Source organism: Chinchilla lanigera, unplaced genomic scaffold (genome assembly GCF_000276665.1).
Source record: "Chinchilla lanigera isolate Chin_1 unplaced genomic scaffold, ChiLan1.0 scaffold00013, whole genome shotgun sequence".
Lineage (NCBI taxonomy): Eukaryota > Metazoa > Chordata > Mammalia > Rodentia > Chinchillidae > Chinchilla > Chinchilla lanigera.
The window spans coordinates 2,692,691-2,716,020 of NW_004955414.1; positions in this window are offsets into that span (position 1 = coordinate 2,692,691).

Here is a 23,330-nt window from a genome sequence, read left to right on the forward strand (position 1 = left end):
ATCTTACTAAAATTCAGATGTTGCAAATCAATACAAACTTTCTGAAGAATATGTTTACTTCCTAAGCATATATCAACATAAAAACAAAAAAACTAGAATACTTTGATGCCTTATCTTGCAATCATTAAAGTTTGGTTTACTAATAGAATTGAGAGTACTGATATCTAAGAACAGACGTAGAAACTTACTTCAAAATAAAATCTGGTATCCTAAAAGCTCAATTATTGGATTGAGATATGATTTATCTTTTGGATATTGCAGTATTATATATGATTCATTTTTTGCACAAGTAAAACACATTTTTCACAAAGAACTTTTAAATTGTATTTTTGACCACCTGAAACCCTTACCTTCTGAAGATTTCCAAGGGCTCAAATGCCTTAGACAGAAAATTTTGCTGACACCACATCCATTAGCAAGTCCTTTACCTGTAATATCAGAACTCCACGACTGAACTGGTCAATATTTCCTGCTGTCTTCACCTACATCAGTAATTAATTGCTCACCTAAGATTTCTACAAACTATTTGTGCTACAAACTGCATCCATTTACTTTCTCACTAATATATGATAAGCTGTAGACCCAAAGAATTGTTTATATAATATATTTGTGGAATAGAATAGGATGAGTAGCTGCATAGTCGTCTGAGAATAATCACAAGCACTGAGAATCATTTGAACAGGGTCCTAATTGCAAATAAGCTTTTTGAGAAGAACCGTGGCTAATAAATGCTAAGACAACACCTCCAAAATATTGGGCTAAGCATTTTAAAACAATATTCTAATTAATATTTAAAATAGCCCAATCATGTAAATGTTTTAGTTATCCATATTTTAAAAATGAAAAACCAGAAACATGGTGAAGTAAAATATTTTCCCCGAAATTATTAGCAAAATTTCCTAGGATTTTCATCTTTCAAATTTTGACTCAAATTGTCTTGCTTTTAATTTTGAGACTTTACTTCTTGTTTTCTGTTTCTTTGTGTTTTCCTCAAAGTGTATATAGTCTGGAGCCAATTTAAATCTAACATTCAAGTATTGCCCGGTTAGGTTTAACCTGTCTCCAAAATTCTCATTTGCTTTGGAACTGGAACATGGGGACCACCCAGGGAAGGTCTTGATCTTAGCTCCAAGAGAATCTCACATTCTGTGAGAGGGCTTTGAACCTTTTGGAGCCCCAAAATCATTCCATTTGCCTCTTTTAATTTAGCGTTGACCATTCACTCATTTGGGAGACTGCAGATTTGGTTAGTCTACAATAACTAAGGGACATTATTAACCTGATATCCACTGATAACATAACACAAAGACATAAACTTAAAATATATCATACAACTATGGGGTTCCATTTAAGAGAGAATTTCTTAAAAGGAAGCATGAGAAGAAACCATGTTATAGACTGAATGTGATGATGCAGTAGGTCTTCACTGATAGGAGTGGTCCTGTAAAGCCTATGTAGTCTGACATCATGTAGGAAGGGCAGCAGGACCCAAAGACTTCTTCATCCTTGGATACTGTGTTTATCGATGTATATCAGTTGATACATTAGTATAAAAGCTTCAGTGATAACCTGGGTCCTTGTATTCCTATTTTGTACCAAGCACATGTTCAAAGCAAGATAAATCATGGTGAGAAAGATAAACAGTTTCTGCCTCCACAATACTTAGGTATCATGAACATTCAGGAAGAAATATCTTCAATAAAATTTATGACAATTAAAGGGAAATCCTAATTTAAAATTTTAACCTCTGTAATAATTAATTTCCCCTCTATATTTTCATCTATAATTATGCAATAATTCACTGAGTTTTCCCCCTATTCTTCCACTGTAACTAGAATAAACTCAATTCATATGACTAGAAAATTATATAATTTACATAAAAGGCTTCTGTATGTGCTCAAAAGAAATTATGACCACACACACTAAAGTAGCAAAAAAACATGTGACCAGTATTTGGAAATCTCTTAATTTCTGACTGTAAGTATAAAATCCTGGTATATCAATATGTATAGAAGGGATAGACTTTATCAAAGTAAACTTGACCCTTGATGTACTTTTGAATGGTTAAGACTTATTGTATAAGAACATATAATTTCAGAAGGCTGCCCTCTGTATAATGCAATCAATGTTGTTTAATTAAAGGATGATACTATTGATTTTAATTAACCAAAATTGCTTACCTAATTAGTGTCTAGTTCATATGTGTTCCCAGCGATGGATAATTTAGAGATTGTAATCCTACTCTCAGAACCTTGGGTTAGAGATGCCTATTTTAAAAATGCTAACTCTGGCGCTCTAATTTTGAGTTTATGCTTGAGATTAATGAACAGTCTGTATGTATGAATACATTTTTAAACAATATTATGTAAAATGATTCCTAAATGTACATACATGAGATTTTTGGGTCAATTGAATTATTAAATCCTGGAGTCATTCTGTTATTAAGAAAGTTGGTACCACTATCACTTCTGGACTCTAATATATTTTTGAATGAATATTTTTCATTTTAAATGATCTTTCAAAAACCATGTGTATAGTTCTATGAGTTGCCATTTATTGAGCACAGGGTCTTAGAAGTACACTACATCTAATTTGGCTATTGCAGGGATTATATATAGAGATATGATTAGGTAATAAAATATGAGTTTGATTGTAATAAGTCAGATAAGGGTTAATGGTAATGGTTCAGTGCTTATGATGAGAGGCAGTGCCACATTCCTACTGACCATTTGAATGCCACACCTGTGAGGCCTGTGTGAGACGATGGGAGCATGGAAGTGGGTGGAAAATGTACCATGCGTGGAATACCTACATCCACATCTTTACCATTAATGATACTTATATACAATGTTATTGCATATGTCCCAGTGTACTTAAAATGAGCATTACCATTACTAGTATTATGGTTTGTGTCCACATGTCCTCCCAAATCCTCATGCAGTCATGGAGCAGGCTTTTAGTTTTGATTGATTGGGAGTGAGTGCTATACCTGCCCTAGGGCAGATAGTTTGCATATGTAAGTTTGCTGCCACTCCTCCCTTTTGTTCTTGTTTTTCTGTGTCTGTCATCACGAACGCTTGCCCTCTGTCATGTGCCACTCTGACTTGGAGCCAGCCCAGTATGGACTGAAACCTCCACATACTGTAAACTAAGTAAACCTTTCCTTCCTTAATTTTGGGTGTTGGGTATTTTGTCCCAGCAATTAGAAAAAAGTAACCAAGACAATTAGCAACCATTTATTAAGGATTTTAGTAAGTCAGGAGCCTTTCAAATGCTTCAGGTACTTTAATTCATCTACTCTTCATGGAGATTTTGTAAAAGATACTATCACCATCATTTTGAGTAAGAAAAAACCTGAGACAGAAAAAATGTAATCTATTTTACTAGCATATTTTATAACTACAAAATCCAAGATATTTAAGTTTAAAGCTATTTGAATTGATAAACAAATTTCCATTGTGAATGGACATAGGAAGACTACAAAAATCAAAGCTTATTTATTAAAAAATCAAGAAAACAGAGGTAAGTAACTCCATTCACAATAGTGATAGAGACTACATATGCAACAATAAAAATGAGAATGATGAAAGAAGAAATGAAATAATTTTACTGAAAAAATGTCATGTTTTTAGATGTTAATGGATCTATTATGTCAAAATTAATAAATAAACAGCTATCTATCAATTTAAAAAATATTTTCTTGGAAGAAGACATTATCCTTGAAATAGATACAATGAATTTTAAATTTATGTGACAAAATAAATGGTCATTATTATTTGTAATAATGTATAAATAGCACAAAACAGAAATGGAAAGAATCTTGCTTTGCTTAACACTGAACAACTGAATAAATATGCCATAATCAATTTAATAATGCACAGGCATGAAACTTACCAAAAACCCACTGTAGTAGCAAAAACAACAAAGGAAAAAGTAACACAACACAGTAAAGAATCCACAAATAACCGTCACATATTTGAGTATTTAATATGTGCTTGAGATAATATCTCAACTCAGTGGGAAAATCATGACTTAACAAAGGACCATCTGTAAAAACAAAAAACATATTTATCTTGAAGAAAGCCTAAGAGACCAAACACATCATCAAACAATGGAAGTGATGCTATTGACCAAGGAAGAACCTCAGAATCTGTAAAAGAATTACTCAAACAGACAACATACATTACAACTTTGTGCATAAACAAAACTTTTGTATAAATAAAATCTATAGACAACTGAAAGTTTGGAATACCTTTACAGCATACACACTGCATAAAGCAGACATACCCAGAATACAAATAAAGATCTAACAAAAGTGAGATAATAAATAACTTAGAAAAATGGCTTAAGATTTTACTAGCTAGTTTAAAGTAAAGCAGAATAAAATGGTCAAATTTATATACTCACAATCACATACACTTTTATTCAGGGATGTGTATATTAGTGCCAAAAAAAAAAAAAACCAAAATAAAGTAAAACAAATCTTTCTCTGATATTTATGGACTACTAAATATACAAAACTTTTTATTTTCTATTTTTTAACCTTTGAAATGAATTTATTTTAATTTTTATGACTATTAGTTTTAGTAAAAAGTTATAATTATATAGAATTGTATAAAATGGTAAAATGTATTTTACCTATACAATGTAAAATAATTACATTTTAATTATTTTTCAATTATCAATATATCCATTATTTCTCAATAAATACATCTCAATATATCTATTAATCAGTCCATATATACATTATCAATCAATATGTACTATCTCATCAATATATCATTATCTCAGTCAGTACTCCATTGTCAAAAATCAATATATCCACTAATCAAATGTGGTCGATTGACAACTGATGGTCAATTGTAACACCCACCTGAACTGAATCAGCGTGGTGCTGGATGTGGGAGACCCACCTGAGGATTGTTGCCAGCAGCATAAAAGGAGAACTGGAGGGAAAGACAATATTCTTTTGATTTTCCTGAAGAACTTGCCACACTGGTTTTCCTGATATGAACTGAGCTGTTCTCATCATGGGAGGAGCTTGCATCCTCGCTGTTGCTGAGGATGGCTGTGATTCCCTTCACGGGAGCATTTGTTCTTACCTTGAGCATTGCTTCCTTGCTTCAGTGCAGATCTTTAAGCCTGTTGACACAGATCCTTCATCCACTGGCACAGACTTTCTAGGTTCCACCACTCATCTAATGCTTTTATCAACAATCCCCATTGTCACCCTCCTTATATCCCTCCTCCCAAACACCTTTGATCACCATCATTCTACTTTCTTCTTCTCAGATTGCACATGCAAATGAGGCCATGTGGTATTTATATTCTTACGTGCCTGGTTTATTTCACTTAGCACAGTGTCTTCTACTTTTATCCATTAGTGATGCAAATGACAGTTTTTCTTCTTTTTAAAGACTGAGTAGAATTTCATTACCACTTTCACTTGATGGACACTCAGGTTGTTTCCATTTCTAGTCCACTGGGCATGCTGGTGTAATGAGCAGGGAATAAAGTCTCCTCGTGCTGATTTAATTTCCTTTAAGTACATACCCAGAAGTACGATTACTGCAGCATATAACAGTGTTATTTGGAGCTGTGTGATGAACCTTCACAGCCTTTTCACAATGGCTAAGCTAATTTATATTTCTACTAACATTGGACAATGGTTCCCTTTTCTTGGCACCCTTATAAATTTTTTTTCTTTCATTTTCTTGATAAAGCCATTTTTATAATGGCTAGCGATGCTAGGCATTTTTTCATGTACTTATTGACCACATCTACATTGTCCTTTGTTAATGTCTGTTCAGGTAATATTCTTTCTTTTTCTTATTTCCCTCACACCAGTTGTTCCTTCTTTTAGGCAATTTCTTTCCCTTTCATATTATCTATTATACATTATGGATTTTATTTACCCTTTCAGGTTCTTACACTAGGGAGAAAATATGATGTTTACACATGTGGATCTAATTTATTTCACTTATGAGTATGGTCTCTAGTTGCATCCATTTACCTATAAAAACCTTGCATTTATTTTTTTTATAGCTGAGTAATACTCCATTGTATACAAATACCACATCTTTTTTATCTATTACTCAGTTGATGGGTGTTTGTGTTGTATTCAAATATAACATGACAAAGCCAGTACATCACTTATTAGTGTAAATGTTCTCATTTCACCAAAAAAATGTTCTCATTTCACAAAAAAAGTAGACTGACAGAGTGGATCAAGAAAAAAAATCCAACAATATGAGGAATACAAGAAACCCATTTAACTAAAAAAAAAAAAATACATGGACTGAAAATCAAAGGATGGAAAATAATACTCCATGTGACAAAAAACCAGAAAAATGCAGGTATAGCTATTCTGCAGACAATATGAACTTCAAACTAAGAATAATTAAAAGAGATAATGAAGGCCACTATATATGTGTAAGAGCAAAAGTTAAAGAGGCAAAGATAACAATCATAAATACCTATGCATCAAACACAGGGGTACCCAACTGTATAAGATACATTTTAACAGGCATGAAAAATGAAATAAGCAGTAACACAATCATAATGGGGGACTTTAATACCACATCGTCACAAAGAGATAGATCCAGTAGACAAAAACTTAGCAAAGAAGTAACAGAACTAAACCAAACCTGTGAATAAATGGACATAGTAGACCTTTACAGTGTTCCACCCAACAGCATCAGAATACACATTTGTCTCAGATGCACATGGGACATTCACTATAATAGACCATACACTAGCACATAGAACGTACTTAATTAAATGCAAAGGAATTTAAATTAGTCTGTTGGTTCCTCTTTTATTCCTGCCTTTAATTGCTTGTCATGCTTAGTGGTTCCTTTTTGTTGTTGTTCTTGAAGTTGTGGTCCTTTTTATCTCTTTCTAGAGTATCTTTTAGTTCTCTTTGTAGGGTTGGTTTGGTGCTCATGCATACTTCAGTTGTTCTTTATCATGGAAATATTTTATTTGTCCATTAATTTTGAAGGATAGTTTTGTAGGATGCATCAATCTGGGTTGGAAGTTGTTTTCTTTCAGGACCTGAAATACTTCACTCTAATCTCTTCTTGACTTTATGGTTTGTGGTGAGAAAAGTGCTGTGATTCTGATGGGCTTTACTTTATAGGTGATCTATTTCTTTTCTCTAACAGCTTTTAATATTCTGAGCTTTTGCTGAGTTTCTGGGATCTTGATCACTATATATATATGGGTGTAGATTTATTTTGGTTAGGGCTAATTGGAGTTCTACATGCCTTACTTACTGTATATCTGATATTTCCTCCATGCTTGGGAAATTTTCTGCTAGTACTTCTGCAAATTGTCTTTTTATATCATTTGTGCTGACACCTGCTTGATATGTATTAATCTTACATTGTTTTTCTTTACTTCATTTTGCACTGTTGAATTATTACTTCTTTTTTTCTTCTTATTTTTAGGAGTTCCTTCCTTTCATGGCCATTAGCGGTAATGCTGTCATCAATGTCTGAAAATCTATCTTCAGCTTCATTCAAGTGGTTTTGCCAGCTTTTGATAGAAGTTTTAATTTCCTGGATATCATTTTGAATCTGTTTCATGCATTCTAGCTCTTTCCTCTATTATTTATTCAAGGTTTCCATTAATTTTCTATGTTTGTCTGTTTTCTTTTCTATGTCTTCTTTAGATGTGCTAAGCAGTTCTTTCATTATTGTTGTCATTTCTTTTTTTTTACCTCAGAGATTATTTTTCACCTGATGTCTTTAATAGCCTGAAGAAGCTGTTTCTTTACTTCAGTTGCTATCATTTCAGAAATTTCAGGTTTATGACTTCCATGGTCTTCTGTGTTGATATCTCCTGGACTTGTTCTGGGTGTGGTGGAGGTCTGCGATTGCATTTTGCACCTTTGTTTTGTCATTTTCAGAGATCCAGAGGCTCCCTTGAGCTCAATCTCACTCTCAGGATGATGTCAGAGTGGTAGGGCAAGGACCCAAATGTCCCTGGTCCTCAGTATGGCTCCCTCAGTGGTGTGGTTTGGCAGGGTGCAATTCCCAATGCTTGCACAGCTGTCCCAGGCTCAGCGTGGCTTCCACTCAGGGGTTCCAAAAGCTCTCCAGGTTTAAGCCCTGTTTCAACAAGAGTGTAGTAGTGGGTGGGTCATGGTCACTGAAGTTCTAAACACTGCCTGGGACCCAGCCTGGTTCCCATGCCAGTGGAGCAGGGGTAAGTGTGCAGTCACTGAGGTCTCTGAAGCTGTCTGAGGTTTAGCTTGGCTCCCCCAAGGCTGCAGGCTTTGGGCAGGGAGTAGTCCCCCAAGGTCCCTGAAGTTGTCTGGGGCTCTACCTGTCTCAAATGCTGGTGGGGGAGACATGCAGACAGCTTACTAGCATCCAAAACCTGTCTGAGCTTCAGCTCAACTCCAACGGGGGGAGAGGAGGGCCATTTGCTTAATTTTTGAATATCTCTCCTTTTAGAGTTACATGTAAAAAGTTGTTGCTCAGATCTATGACATGGATATTTTCCCTGATTTATTTCAACAGTTATATAAGTGTTACTGATTTTTGCATGTTGATTTTGTACCAATGACTTTACTGAATTTACTAGTTCTAATAATGCTTTGCTGTCTTCCTGTGTATTTGTTGGATTCCTTGAACTGGCTGTGGTCTGCAGTCAGATGACCCCACTTGGTTGAGTACTACAGTCAAGCAGAGCTACTGGATTGATATTATAATAATCTCTGTCTAGGAAGGTTTGTAGATGGTATTCACTGGCTGGGCAGTAATGTTGTTTGGAATCTGAATTTGTTTAAAACCATATACTGGGCACCAGAGCTACACGAAGCCTCAAGGATGATTGCTCAGATGGTAGGGCCAGAGTTGATGCTCTATACTTAGACATGGGCTTGGGCTTGCCTTCTGGTCTAGAGTAGATGTAATCAGATTGCCCAGGCTTGATAAATGTGCCACACAACCACTGTTCCCTCCAAAGGTGAAACGTTGCTCTGCAATTGTTTCCTACACTGGGGAAAGCTTAAGAAGAACACCAAGTGTGTAGGAGAAAACTAGCTAGGACTCAGGTCTAGAAGATCTGTAGACTATGCTTCTTGTAGCATGAGGATTTTGGCTAGGCTCTCTGATATGTTACATCTGTTAATTGGATTGCAGTTATTTTAAATTCTGTGTGCTGGTTGATCTAAACTCTACTTTTATTATTTTTTCTAACTGAGACCAAATCATCAAGTCCTGCCAGTACTCCCAGTGTTTTCTTTGAGATGAGACAGGAGTGGACCCCCATACAGAGTTACATTCTGACCTTCTCTGAATGGTGCATGCACTGAAAGTCCACTTTCAAAGCTCTTTTCTCAGTAGAAAAACTAGAGACCCAAGGATATCCCCTATGTGCAGTGATGTGTGGGCTTAGGAAAAGAGTGATTTGGCCACGGTACATTTTAGAATGTACCTCCTCTCAGTTTTCTTTCAAAGAGATTGTCCAAGTCTCACTACCAATTTTTAGGATATTCATAAAGTCATGTTTGCCTGTAAAAGATATCTAAAGGATTACAGGTAGAGAAATGAAGCTGAGAACTCCTACACCTGTAATTTGCTGATATCATTTGCAACCTTCTATTTGGGAAGGAGGATTTAAACTTAATACATCACCTAAACAAAAATATTATTTTCTAAATGCATTTTCTGTGTTAATGTAGATGAGAAGGTTAGTCTCTCATTGCAGAAATTAGAAGAAGTACGGCAGATGGAATTGTAATATTTCACATTCTTGTTTAATATTAGTAAAAAGGAAAAAAATGTGATAATAATGTCAAGTCAATGAGCAGTATTTAAGAATTCAGACTCAGACCTGGTTATCAATTTAACAACTTTTATTAACAGTAGGCATAGTAAGGTATATTATGTAGAAAAATTTGCAATATTCACTGATATAGAGAGCATAAAAATTGATGAAAAATCATCTTGTACAGAGAAGTGAAAAGAAAATATAATGAATCTTAAATATATCATCAAGACCAGCTTGAAATAATATTAGAATAAAAGTACTACATTTCAACTATCAATTATTTATTTAGAGTACTAAAGAGATGAGCAAAGGATTAGTAAATCCGAGTGTCACATTAACTGTATTTATTTTCAAATCAAATCTTTTGCAGAAGGACTCTAGAAAGGAAGTGAACATAATTATCAGATAGGATGATGAGATATACTTGTTTTCACTGCATCCTTTAGGAATGTATAATTGAGTTGCTAGTCAGAGGCATAATTAGGCAAACCATTGATTTGCATGGTACTAGTGCCATCTCAATTTGTTTAAAATGTATTTTTATTTGTTTTAAAAACACAAGAAGCAAGGAAATCATAGTCATTTATGAATGTGCTCTAAGCCTGGTCCTGAAGTGCTGAATACGTATGAAATCAACTATGAAGCATACAGTGCAGTTGGTCTGGATTATAGGTAATGAAGATGATTTACAAAAAGTCTGCAGATTTATGAACAGTCATTATAAGGAGTGTGGTTACCAGCTGCTGTACATGTCCAGAGAGACCAGTACAAGAAACCCCTAACTGCAAGGGTAATTAGACACAGGAATAAGTTGCTGGACGAATGACTGTGGAATTTCCTTTTGGGGAGTTATTTCTATAAGAGCATGCCTATCTTTGCGTGGGAGTTTCTTAGAAACAAGAGGGTGATCTCTATAACTTCTATATCTCTTTCTGCCCAGTGATACCATACTGAATTGATGGTAACATGTAGTGTCATATAGTCACTGCTTCTGCAAATGTTCTCAGTGACGGAAATGCTGTTGGCAGTAAAGACCTTATTATGAAAATAATGGTAAAGAAATAGTTAGAAAAGTCAATGAGGCAGATTAATAAATGCAAGTGGGTGCTGTTGTTTAAAATGAAGATTTATATACCAGGGTGTGTAAATAGGATAATTTTCTATGGAAACTGTTAAACAATTCTCTATACTTAGCAACTATCAGGTATTTATTGTGATATTCTGACAGCTGGGGGCCTCACAACTTCAGTGAAATATAGAAATTTGGAGTAGTTCCAACAAAGTGTAGCAGAGATATTAAAAGAAACAAGAATAAGGGCAATATAATTTGAAGTGGGAAATTATTTTTTTCATGGAGTTATCTTTCTTAGATGACTACTTTTTGTCTTTAAATAAAGCTGTAAGGAATTTAAAACTTAGGAATTTTCTACAGATGTAAGTTACACTTCTTGTTTCAGTTGCAAAATTTGTGGAGTTTTGTTTAAAAGTTGAGAATAAGAATTTCCTTGGAATAAGAAAAGCCAAATCTAACTTTAATGAATGTGCCATTGTTTTATTAATCTAAACTACTCTTATATATTATTTATTAGTATATACTTTTGATATTTCCTAAGAAGAATGCAATTATTTTGTATATATGAATATAAATTTTATACAGTTAATATTCATAAGTATAATAGAGTTGGTTTAATCATATATCTGTGACTAGTCACTGATTTTTCTTTCTTTTCTTTTTCTGGGGGTGGATATTTCAAGACAGGGTCTTGCTATGTAGTTCAGACTGGCCTTGAACTCACTATATAGCCCAGGCTTGTCTCCAACTCATGGCAATCTACGTACCTCATCTTCTTGAGTACTGAGATTACACATATGCACCCCCTCTCCCAGCCTGATTTTTCTATCTCTATGTTAGATCCTGTACATGCCTGCTTTCTCATTGTCTTTTTTCCCACATAATCATGTCTTCCCAGTTACTGTCTTCCTTTCCAATGTGAGGCAGAATGCTAAGGTGCCCTGAACTTTCCTGCTGCCTCGTATACATGGGCTGTATGATCACAACCCCTTCAGTGTAATTTTAAGAAATATGACAACTGTGACCATGTTACGTTGTATGCTGTAAGGAATTTCACTGATGTAGTTGTTTTCTAATCAACAGAGTTCATCAAATGATTATTCTGGATAACTCTGACACTATGTGTTAAGAGAAGTGAGAAAACTCAAGGAAGCATCAGACACTTTGCTAGCCTTGAGTGATCAAACTAATCTAGAGGCTAGAGCTTTGTTTTTGTTTTTCAGATGACAGCAGCAAAACACAGTCAGTAATATGGCTGCAAATAAAATCAATTCTACTGACAACCAGAAGGAATTTGCTAAGGAATTTTACCTAGTCAAGCCGCGAGGTGAAGATATTCCTATGTAGAATCTGAATCTTAGCCTTGTGAAATCCTAGGAAGACCTTGCTAACATTGGCTAGGTGCTTTACCCAGAGAAACCAAGATAATAATAATAATAATAATAATAATAATAATAATAATAATAATAATAATAATAATAATAATGTTCTTGTGTTGTTCTCAGCTACATTTTGTAAATCTGTAACAGTAGAAAAGCAACACAGCATCTCCTTCTATACCTTGCAGGTTCTCTGACTCAGTAACATTACACCTATGTACCATAAACTCTTGAATCAACTTTAACTGTCAAGTAAGACTAGTGATTCCCTCTGTCCCTGTATCTAATTAGTCAGTGATAGCTGCTGATTTTTATTTTTAATTGTGTCTAAATCAACTGTCCAAAACTTTCTGGCTCAGAGACTCTACTTTTTGAATTAGTGAGGAAGTCTCCTACTTAGTCTCCATCCTTGGAGTCTTAACTTTCTCAGAGGACTGTCAAAGTGAACTCCCTGAAATACATGTCTGTTTTCATGGTGTTGCATAATATCGTCTGATCTTCCTAGTTTGAACGCTTCACAGTGAAACAATAAAACTTTGTAGGCTGCTTTAGTACCATCATCTACTCCACACAATTTCCGGATAACCAAAGAACTCTCAATTGTATGAAAAGTCAGTATGTCTGGTACAATATCTGTCTTTACAGTTTTTCATAACAGAAATTTTCATTGCTTGGCTAATTCTTACTAAGTAGACAAATCAAATCATTTTGGGAAATGCTGTCTTGATTCCTAGACTCAGATTTTGTTTTCTGCCCTTTTCTAGACTTTCTGCATTACCTTTACCATAATTTAGTTGTTAACTTCTCAGCCTATCATTTTCATTTGCTTGCTAATCCACAAAATTTAAGTTCAGCTCATATCCATAATCCTATGATCTTGCAGGGAGCCTTACTTTATCAAGATGTGAGATATAAATATTATGTTAATATATGTTATATATACCAATTCTTGAAGATGAATGTAATTATTATGTATGGCAAATATATACTAATAAAATATATAAATAATGATGAATTTTAGAATGAAAAAGTCAGTATGATGATTCCTTAAAAAACAAACAAAAAGTATTTATTTTACCTTTCTAAGTATCTTACCAAAGGAGTTGATGGCATCTTATTACAGAAATACATCCATATCAATGTTTATAGCAGCTAAAATTCATAATAGCCAAAATTTGGAACTAGGATATATGTCTACATACAAACAAATTGATAAAAAATGTGGTATATGTATAAAATGGAATATTACTCTGTCATAAAAAGAATGAATTTGAACCACTTGTATGAAAGTGAACACATTTTAAAAACATAATACTACATGAAATAAATCACACTTAAGCTGAAATACCATGTGGTTTCTCTCACATGAGAAAACCAAAGAACATAATTTAAAGAGCAAAATAAAGGAAAGAAAAGCTTGTATTTGTATACAATGATGTACTAATCTGGCATAAAGAAAATAAATTTGATTCATTTATAGGGAAATGATTTTACCTTGATACCAAAAATTTAAGTGGAACAAAGCAAACACACAAGGCAAAATATTGTATGGTTTCTTCTATGTGAGAAATCCAGAGCATAAATAAACTGAAGATAGAAAACAGGACTTAGAGATAGAAAACAGGAAGCAAGGAGACAGAATGTTCACAAAAAGAAGTGGGGCATGAGATGAAGGGAGGGAGGAAGAGAGGGAGGGTCAGGGAAAGAGTAAAAAAGAACTAAAATTTACTAGGTGCATGTATCACTTGACCATAACTACAGTAATTTTTATGCACAGAAAACATGTGCCAGTTAAAAATAAATAAATTCAAGTAACTTTGGCATAAAAATATCCAAAATAAGGCAGTACTCAAAGAAATTTGCAGACATTTTCAATGGGACTAATATGAAAACAGTCAATCCAAGACATCTGAATTTCTTCTGGGGTAAAAAAAAAATTCAAATATTTTAGTTATCTTATAACAAACATAAATCTCTTAAATCTTTGTCAGATATAGATTATTTACAATTTAATAGTAATCTAAAAGTTAAGATCCAGTGTTAAAAATCCTGGATTCTTAAAAGTAGCGAAGATTAAGTCAAATAACGTTACCTTTCTTCAAATTGCACCATGACTTTTTGATGGGGTTTTTGCACAGTGCTCCCATATGACATCTAACAGTCCTGCCTGATGTGATGGATTTATTTCTCCTCTCCAACTATTTGCATTGCCTCTTTGAGAAAATATAAAATTCATGTGTTAACAATGATATAAAGACCCAAAAATATTGAATTGAGTTTTCACTTCTGAGTGGCATAGTCCTTCTTCCTTGCTCCTTTGCTTGCAGTGTGACATTTAAAAACTGTGACAGATTTAACAGTATGCAATTTAATCTCCAGTCATTTGTGTTCCTCTTGCCCACACAATGATATTCATATCTTCTGTGGTTGCATAATTTTCACCTTGTTCTCTTTTGAAGTGGTTTATGAAATCTTTACCCGAACCCTGAAAGGTTTCATTCCACAGTTTTCTTCTCTATGCAAGATATTTTACTTATGAAGGATTAAGGAATGAATTTAAAAGTGAGGCACATAGTTGGGACTAGAGGACAAGTAAGCCAGACCAATTAAAGAAGGGGGCAGGTAAACTGCACAAGTACATAAAATACCAACTGGCATCGATGAATTTACTTTTGTTCATTTCTTAGAACATGGAGAATTAAAACCCGTGAGTCAGTAAATGACTCAATAATCCTTCATTTTCTCTTTTATTGGCACATTTACTCCATTATTTAATAATTTTTCTATATATTAAAATGTTACATTTGATTCAAAAAATACTGGATTATACCAACCAAGTGAATCAACACTAAAGATCCTAAGTAATATTTTGCCGTCAACAATATTACACATATCCCTCAGGCAAAGAAAAGCCTTTGGAATTCAAATGATTTCCACCTCAAGTATAAGGCTAATCATGGCTATCCTATGAACCAAGAAAAATAGTAAATTGTTCTAATATTGATAAAATAAATTTTGTAAAGCCATTTAAATCTTAGAAAAGACTTTTTCTGAACAAGCTTTCATTTTAACTGTATGGGACTTTTTTATATATAGTCCCTAAGTAAGATATAAAGTGTACTCATAATTTTGAAACTAATCATTTCCTGGAAAGCACATTTCAACACAAATTTGAAAGTTTAAATTTCAATTTCTCTTCTTCTCTTAATGTCTAATGTGCTTCTCTTTTTGCTGGATGTCAGTTAAGCAAAAATTGACCAATTTACTCTCTGTAAATCGAGGCATATTGGAGTAAAGGAGCAAATAGCACAATGTTGAGAAGAATAGGGAGGCATTTTCATCCATAACAATGTACAAACAAACAAGATATAATAAAAAAAAGCATACAAATTTCTTGGGTAGAAAATTTGGGAAAGTGATGGTGAGAAGAAAAATCAACTTCAGGACAGAAGAGAACTGGCATTTGTGTGCCCAACACTTCCAGTGCGTCATCTCATTAAATCACCACAGATGCCAGGAGGGAGAAAGTATTCTCACCCTTACAAAGATGTACACAGACGCTGAGGGACCGGCCCATAGCCATAAGGATAGTAAAAGGAAAACGAAATGGAAATGTGTGGCTACTTTCCTCTTCACTGTGTTTGTCACACAGTAAGCTGTGAGGAAGTAATCGCTATTATCAAGAGGATTTTCTTACTCAGTGAGTTCAGCAATTGCTGGAGATGAGCTAGTCATTATGTTTACCAAATGGTCTGTAGTTCATGCACATTGCTTTTAGTTTAAATATCATTTACTACATTCATAGAATGCCCTTATATTAGTGTTTTTTGTCCTCCTGTGCTCTTCAAAGATGTTGCTAGAAAAAACTTTTTCCATCAATATTCTCCATGAGAGGGATTTATAATTCTGAAAGAAAGTGGATGTTAGTAGAAACACACATAATTATCATTATAAGTCACATTTATGAATGTTGTATCGTATATCTACATAAATTGATTGACTTTAAATTGCACTGTACTCATGGTAGTTGGCTCGGATGTGGAATCCTGAGTTTTGATCTACCAGCACCTCTGTACAATCTGCACATGTGTGGACATCAAGGTCAAACCAAAGAATACTTCATATAACTTAATGATTTTCCCCAAAATACTAGTGTAAGCTATACTAGCGTTACCAAACTGGAGACTCTCTTATTGTTAGACTTCCTGAGTCTATATTTACTTGTTATTCCAATTAAAAGCAATCACTATGAAATTCATGTAGAGTGAAAAAGGAACTGGAGGGGAGAGAAAGAGAAAGTTGAAGGGAGGGAGGAAGGAAAGGAGAAAGGGAGGGGTGGAGAGGGAGAAAGAGAGAGAGAGAGGGAGAGAGAGAGAGACAGAAAGAGGGAGGGAGAGAGAGAGAGAGAGAGAGAGAGAGAGAGCGCGCTAAATTCCCAATGCTAAATCCCCAAAATCCCTTGAGAAGTTGTCATTTGGAAGAAAAATGAAGCACAGACTTCTCTTGTTAAAGCAGCAAGTGCCCCATGTGGCCTGAAAGTCTTATTACACAGTCATGGTGAAAATGTCTATAGTAGCAAGTCAAGTAGGCAAATACGTGGGGTAGGTGGACAGGATAGGTGCTGGATGGTACTTGGTCTTTCTAAAGGGAACAGCTTCTCTTGAAAATTGAAACTGTTGCCACACAGAAATGAAGAGCTAATATATTCAAGTCTTCTGATTCTGAAAAATAATTAAATTTACTTTTTTATACCAAAAAACCATATGTCAGAGAATTTTTTTTTATTTACTCAAATAAAACACTGAACTTGTCTAACAAAATATATCTCTACATGTTATAAAATCTGTGGAAACTCAGTTTGTGATATGTATTTTAAATCCTTGTGTTCTCACACAGAAAACAGACAGAGGATAAGAAAATTTTCAGAACAAGTGATAATGTCAGGATTGTTGGCTGTAATATCAATGATTTGCAGTTTAAGTTCACTCTAGTATATTCTGAATATGTACTCTCTGTCCTCCATCTAAAAATTCAACAAAACTCCAAACTATTTTAGAAAAGCTTACTAGTTACAAATTTTTGTTATCAGTACTAGTTACTAATTACTAATGTTGGTTCTAAGTTTCAAAGAACCTTCTCTCAAAATATGAAGCACTATATACATTTACTCAAAGAATATTGAAAACACCTGAAAATTTTGCTGACATATTTGTTGACCAGTAAGTGAAGGAACATTTCTTTAACACCATCAGAATCCTCTTGTGTTGAATATCTTGGGCAAAGAGTCAGTAGAGAATATGTATTGTGTTCTTTTTCTGTTATTCCAACTTATTTTTATTGTGAATTTTAACAGTTGAAATCTCAAACATAAGGATTTATTTTTAGAAGAATGACATTGAATAAAATGAGAACATGTGGCTTAAACATATGATCAGTAAAAATATATGGCTGCAGAAGGCAGATGTATAACAAAAACTCAGTCAGAAAAGCAGGTAATTTAAAGAATATATGCCACAAAATAGCAGTCACCTTGACATAGATTAGGAAAAATTTCAGAAATAAGGGGGAGAACAGGTAGAGATAAATTGTTTTGCTCACAGAGGCCGTGGCAAGGTTATATCATATATGTAATTTAGAGAAAAATGGAACAATGCACCATGATTTAATTAGAAAAAGTGAATAATTTGTGATTTACTGACTTTACCATATATTTTTATGAAAGAATTGATTTGGTTTCCTTTTACAGTAAAGGATATTTAGGAAATGACTGAAGATGTTGTAGTCCTCCTTGACTAGCACTAGCACATAAGTTATATTTTATTTGTGAATCAGTCTCTCTGTTGTGGATCCCCAAATCACCTACTAATGGGAGAGGAAAGCCAAGCTACTTACATGGATCAGTGGATTCCATTTTCATACTTTTCTGTCCACCTCGGTTATTTATTGAGACCTCCACTGCTGAGTGTAATTAAATGTTGTTTAACTTTCACCAAAAATTAAAACCAGAGAAAAAGCTAATTAGATAGAACTAAGATCATGCCAACTTATTATTAGTTCTGTAAAGTATTAAACAAAAATGAAGGTAAATGACAGTTATAGAATTTACAATAGAATTCACTTATCTTTCAACTCATTCCTTTCTTGTTTCTGTTTTCTGGATTCCCTTTTTCTAATATCATTAAGGTCATTTTAAGGGATTACGATAAGCAGACATGCAATCATCTAACAGAATCTATGTTCATCTAATATAATCATTAATAAGATGCATTGTTCATTGTTGATAAATACGTAATTATTTTCCCAGTGTTGAGTAAATTCAAAGCTTATTTCTCTTTTTTTCAGAGCTTATTTCTAATATGATGAACAGTTAGCTCTAATGTCCTTTTTATGAGGTAAGCATCCATGTGACTTAATACTAACCTTTCAACAGAATTGGAGAATGTTCCTCCCTACACAAAATAACTGATATCACTACCATGGTTATCATCTACCATTCACTCTCATGCCTTTTCTTGTTTACTTCCTCACATTTAAACACTCACTTACTACACCTTTTCCTTTCCCCTCGCTTTTTGTGTATGATGCAATTTGTTCATACCGTCAAATGGAGTAATGGGTCGTCTGGTAAAAAGTAAGGCAGAATGAGATATATAAGCATATCTAGGTATAAAAAGGAAAGGGATGACTAGAATGGCTTGCAGTTTAAGGAGTAATTAAAGAGGTACATAGTAATAAACAGTGGAGTTCAAGTAGGCACATAGTCAATTTATGCGCAGTGACAGTAGTGAGAGTATTAATGTCTAACCTGAGTCTGTATTTCTGGTGTGCTCATACACACACACACATGAATACTATAGTTGAAAATATGTGAGCAGCATAGTTTTTAATGCTGTCATGATGAATATAAAATGGATTTTGGAATCTAATTGTGTAAAAAGTGAAGTCAGAGTGTGAGTAGTAGATGCAGACTGAACGGGAACATTAGAGATGGGGCAGGAAGAGCATATGTGGGAAGTGTTTTCGGGGTTTGTGGAGTTAGTGATGTGCACTGAGGGCTTTGGTGAAGGACAAGAAAACTTTCAAGCCAATGCAGCTGAGAAAATGAGATGTAGGAAAAAGAAAAGTGAATACTGGATTTTGAGTTCTAGGAGTCCAAGTTCTGATCATTAAGAAATATTTTAATAGATTTTCAAGGTTAATTTTATCTTTGTACTTTTTCTTCTTATGGTGAATTTTACCTTCTCAATTCTAATTTCACCTTTTCAATTCTAATTTCCCACCTAATCCTAAATTTCAATAGATTTCTTAGTCTAGGCTTTTGCTCCAGTAATTTTTCCTTCTTGTTTTCTATAATTACTTATACTTATCTTTTTATTTTAATTAATTGATTTTCCTATGAAGCATATTTCATGTAAACCTATTACTCACTTTTGCAAATAGGCAGAAGAGAAAATAATAGACTGCAATAAATTAACAAATCTTTTTGGAAAGTACTGAGCTGATAAATATTTGTTCAAAGACTGAGTAAACTTTTCTAATGCATAGCAATTATGATAGTCATTAAATCTTGTGTTGCTATTATTCAGTTAACAAGAAAAATTTTGTTTATCAATGTTCTGTGAAAAAAAATCAGTGGCAGAAAACTTACCCTGTGCTGCTGTCTTATGCCAATTAATGTTGTACTTAATTTTTCTTTGTCCTTTGACAATATGTTCAAGATACTATCACCAGAAATGTCATTGAAACCACACAGATCTTTCACTTGAGTCCTGACCAAAGTTTTCAAAGTAACATTTATATTGCCCACTAACATTGGCCTTAACCTTCCATTTATTTTGTTCTGTCTGTCTGTATGTTCTATGTACTTATTTTCCTTGTTTTCTAGAATTTCTTTGCACCACGCTTAGGACACCTAAACTTGTCTTCTGCCTGGACTTTATTGTTTGAATTACTTCTTTATCTGACATTATTGTCAAGTCCCTGCTTATGTCCAGATTGGTTTCCTCCTCTGTTCACTCCTTGACCTTTACTAGGTCCACTCAAAGGATCATCTTCTATGATTGGCTCTGTTTTAGCTAAGCTTTCACTTACCTTAGTGACTGTCTCATCTCTCCCTTTTACTGGTGAATTGATGACACACGTAAATAAATATCAGAGCAAAAATGTATTAAATAGTCTCACAGTGTTTGCCAATCCTGACTTCCTCAATTCATCAAAGAAGTTTCACTGCTCTCTGAGGGATGGGGAGGGAAGACACATATCCTTACTGTTTCTCTCCACTGCTCCTCGAGCCCCACCTCTTCCCTTACTCTAAACAGTGTCTGCTTTCATGTCTGTCTACCCAGGCCTCTTGAGAAGTTGTCTCCAGGAGTAAAGTCAGAGTTGCTCAGAGCGGCTTATTTGTGAGGAGCTGAGAAAAACTGTTGACACATAGTTTGCTCAAGGTAATTTTTCCTCTAACTCCTCTTTTCCAAACTGTTAATGCTGGAGGATGATACCTTAAATGGCATCCTCATTTTTCTCAGAAGGCCAAGAATAAAGCTTCTACCTATGATGTTTGATGAGGGAAGGAGTGAGTGATTGTAGTTTTCTGATTTCTGGGTCTCCACATCTCAAAACTCATTGGTAAAACCTCACTCCTATTCCTTGAGTCTATTGTAATTATTGTTTTAGATTTTTTTCAAACAACACTTTATGTGAGAATATAATGTAGCAGTTGTATCAGTCACTGCTCACTAGAGAAACAGATTTAATGGAATTACATATATATTTTTTGCGAGGTGGGCTGCTTACAGAGGCCACCTACAGCGTCATGTGGGGAAGAATGCAAAAGGGTGTGTGCTTGCTGAAGATCTGAAGAATCCAGTTTAAGACCTGCAACTCACCGTATGTCCCATGGGAGTCCATATCAGGAAGCTGAAGGGTCTGCACCGGAACTCAGGAAGACTGGTGCCACTCCAAACATCGGAAGCAGCCTCCTTCTTCTCTCCTTCTTCTTTTTCTCCCGGGCTACAAGTGTGCTGGTGTGTGCCACTCACACCCGAGGTGTGGGGTCCTTCTTTAGCAATCCATTCAGTCACACCCGGAACTACACTCAGCGGATCGGTTGGGCATCTCTTATTCAAGTTCAATCAACAATTAACTGTCACAGGAATCTTCCCAATACATATGTTATGGACCATAGGAAATTAGAACTTAAAATATAAGGACATAATAAAATACTTTAGGCATATGAGATTTCAGTAGTTCTAAATTATTAACATTTTGATATACAGTACTTAAAGAAGAGGCAAAATGTCATTGATAAGAAGATTAAAAGTTATCAAAAACCTGATTAAAATGTAGCATTATCTGTCATGATTATACAGTCAAAGAAAAAATAGATTAATATTGATGCAGAATAAAATGTGCATGTAAAGATTATAAATAAAAATATTTTTTGACTACCAAGTATATAGGAGTAACTTTAACAAAAGATGTTAAAATTTCTAGAAGAAAACATGGATGCTGTTATGGAAATATGAGATGTAACCAAAGCGAATGGAAACTGCATCCCATCCATTCATTGGAAGGCTGAATATTACATAGATGTTAGACTTTCCAACCCGGTTATAGATTGAGTCTAATCAAAATCTTAACTGAGTTTTTCATGAAACTTGCTTATACTAAAATTTATACAAAGAATTAAAGTGAGGACTACCAAGACTATTCCTAAAAATGAAAAACAGGGAAAGGAGACTGAATATAGCACACATAAGCATTTATGATGAAACTATCTGATCCTAATGTGATATTGACAGAAGGACATAAAAAGTGATCAAAAAAATAGATAGTCCAGAATAAGATTCCCATGTCAAGGAATTTTTATGAAAGAGCTGGTATGAAAAATGGTATAAAAAAGAAATATAATTTAAGCATGAAACTAACAAAAGTGGTAATCTTATCTCAGCCATCCACGCTTTGTTAAGTGAAACTCCAACATATGAAGAACTTAAATAATAAATCTAGAATTATGAAAATACTTTAGAAAATGTCAGTGAATATGGTTTCAACCTTTGAATAAAAGTAGGTTTGAAACAAGATTGAAATGCACTTGTGAATATTTTTAAAATTAGCACCGTTTTTCATCTAAATAAGTTCAAGGTTTACAGAATATATGAATTTACAAGGTTTTTTGAACACTGGTGGTATAGAAATGTAAATTCTAACCATATGAAGCAATAGTCTGGAATTATCTGTCAAATTTAAAAACAGCATATCCTGTAACACAATTCTACCCTTTGGAACTCTTGGACATAATTAATTGGAGATAGAAATAAGAGCATGTGGCATGTGTGTTGGAGAACTGTATGTAGCAAATTTTATAAACAACCAAATAATCTTCAAATGAGCATGAATATTATGATTACACAATGAGATTTTTGTATAGATATTAAAACAAAGAATTTACAGTGACATGGGTGGCTTTTTATATTATACTATTAAATTAAGATAGGTTTCTAAACATTTCTATCATGAAATAATTTCTATAAAGGTAAACACAACAAGGTGAGATGCATACATACTCTATAGGAATTTTTTTTTTTTTTTGTCTTTTTGAGATAGGGTCTCACCATGTGGTTCAGGCTGGCCTTGGGCTCACTTTGTAACCCAGGCTGGTCTCAAACTCACGATTCTCCCACCTTAGCCTTCTGAGTGATGGGATTACAGGTATGGGCCACCGTGCCCTGATTATAGGAATTGATAGAGATGAAAAAGTCAAAAAAAGAAAGTGAGTAGTGGGAAACCCTTGATTCCCAACAGTGGGTGCTAAGGTGGCTGGGAGTGACAGCATCAGAGACAGATTTGATTTGGATTCTGTAGATGTGTCAAGATTTTAACCCTTCTTTGATAGTGATTTTATGATTAGTAATGATATCATTAACAATGAGTAATTCGAATCATGGAAATGTACTTTGCACAGGAACCGACGTACTGTTTCCAGCACAGCTCATGAAATTCCAGAGGGAGGACAGTGGAGGATGAAGAAATGAGGACAAAAGTCAGAAAGCTGAGGGCAGGTGAGGCCTTTCTCCTGATGGGGGAATGGGCCCAAT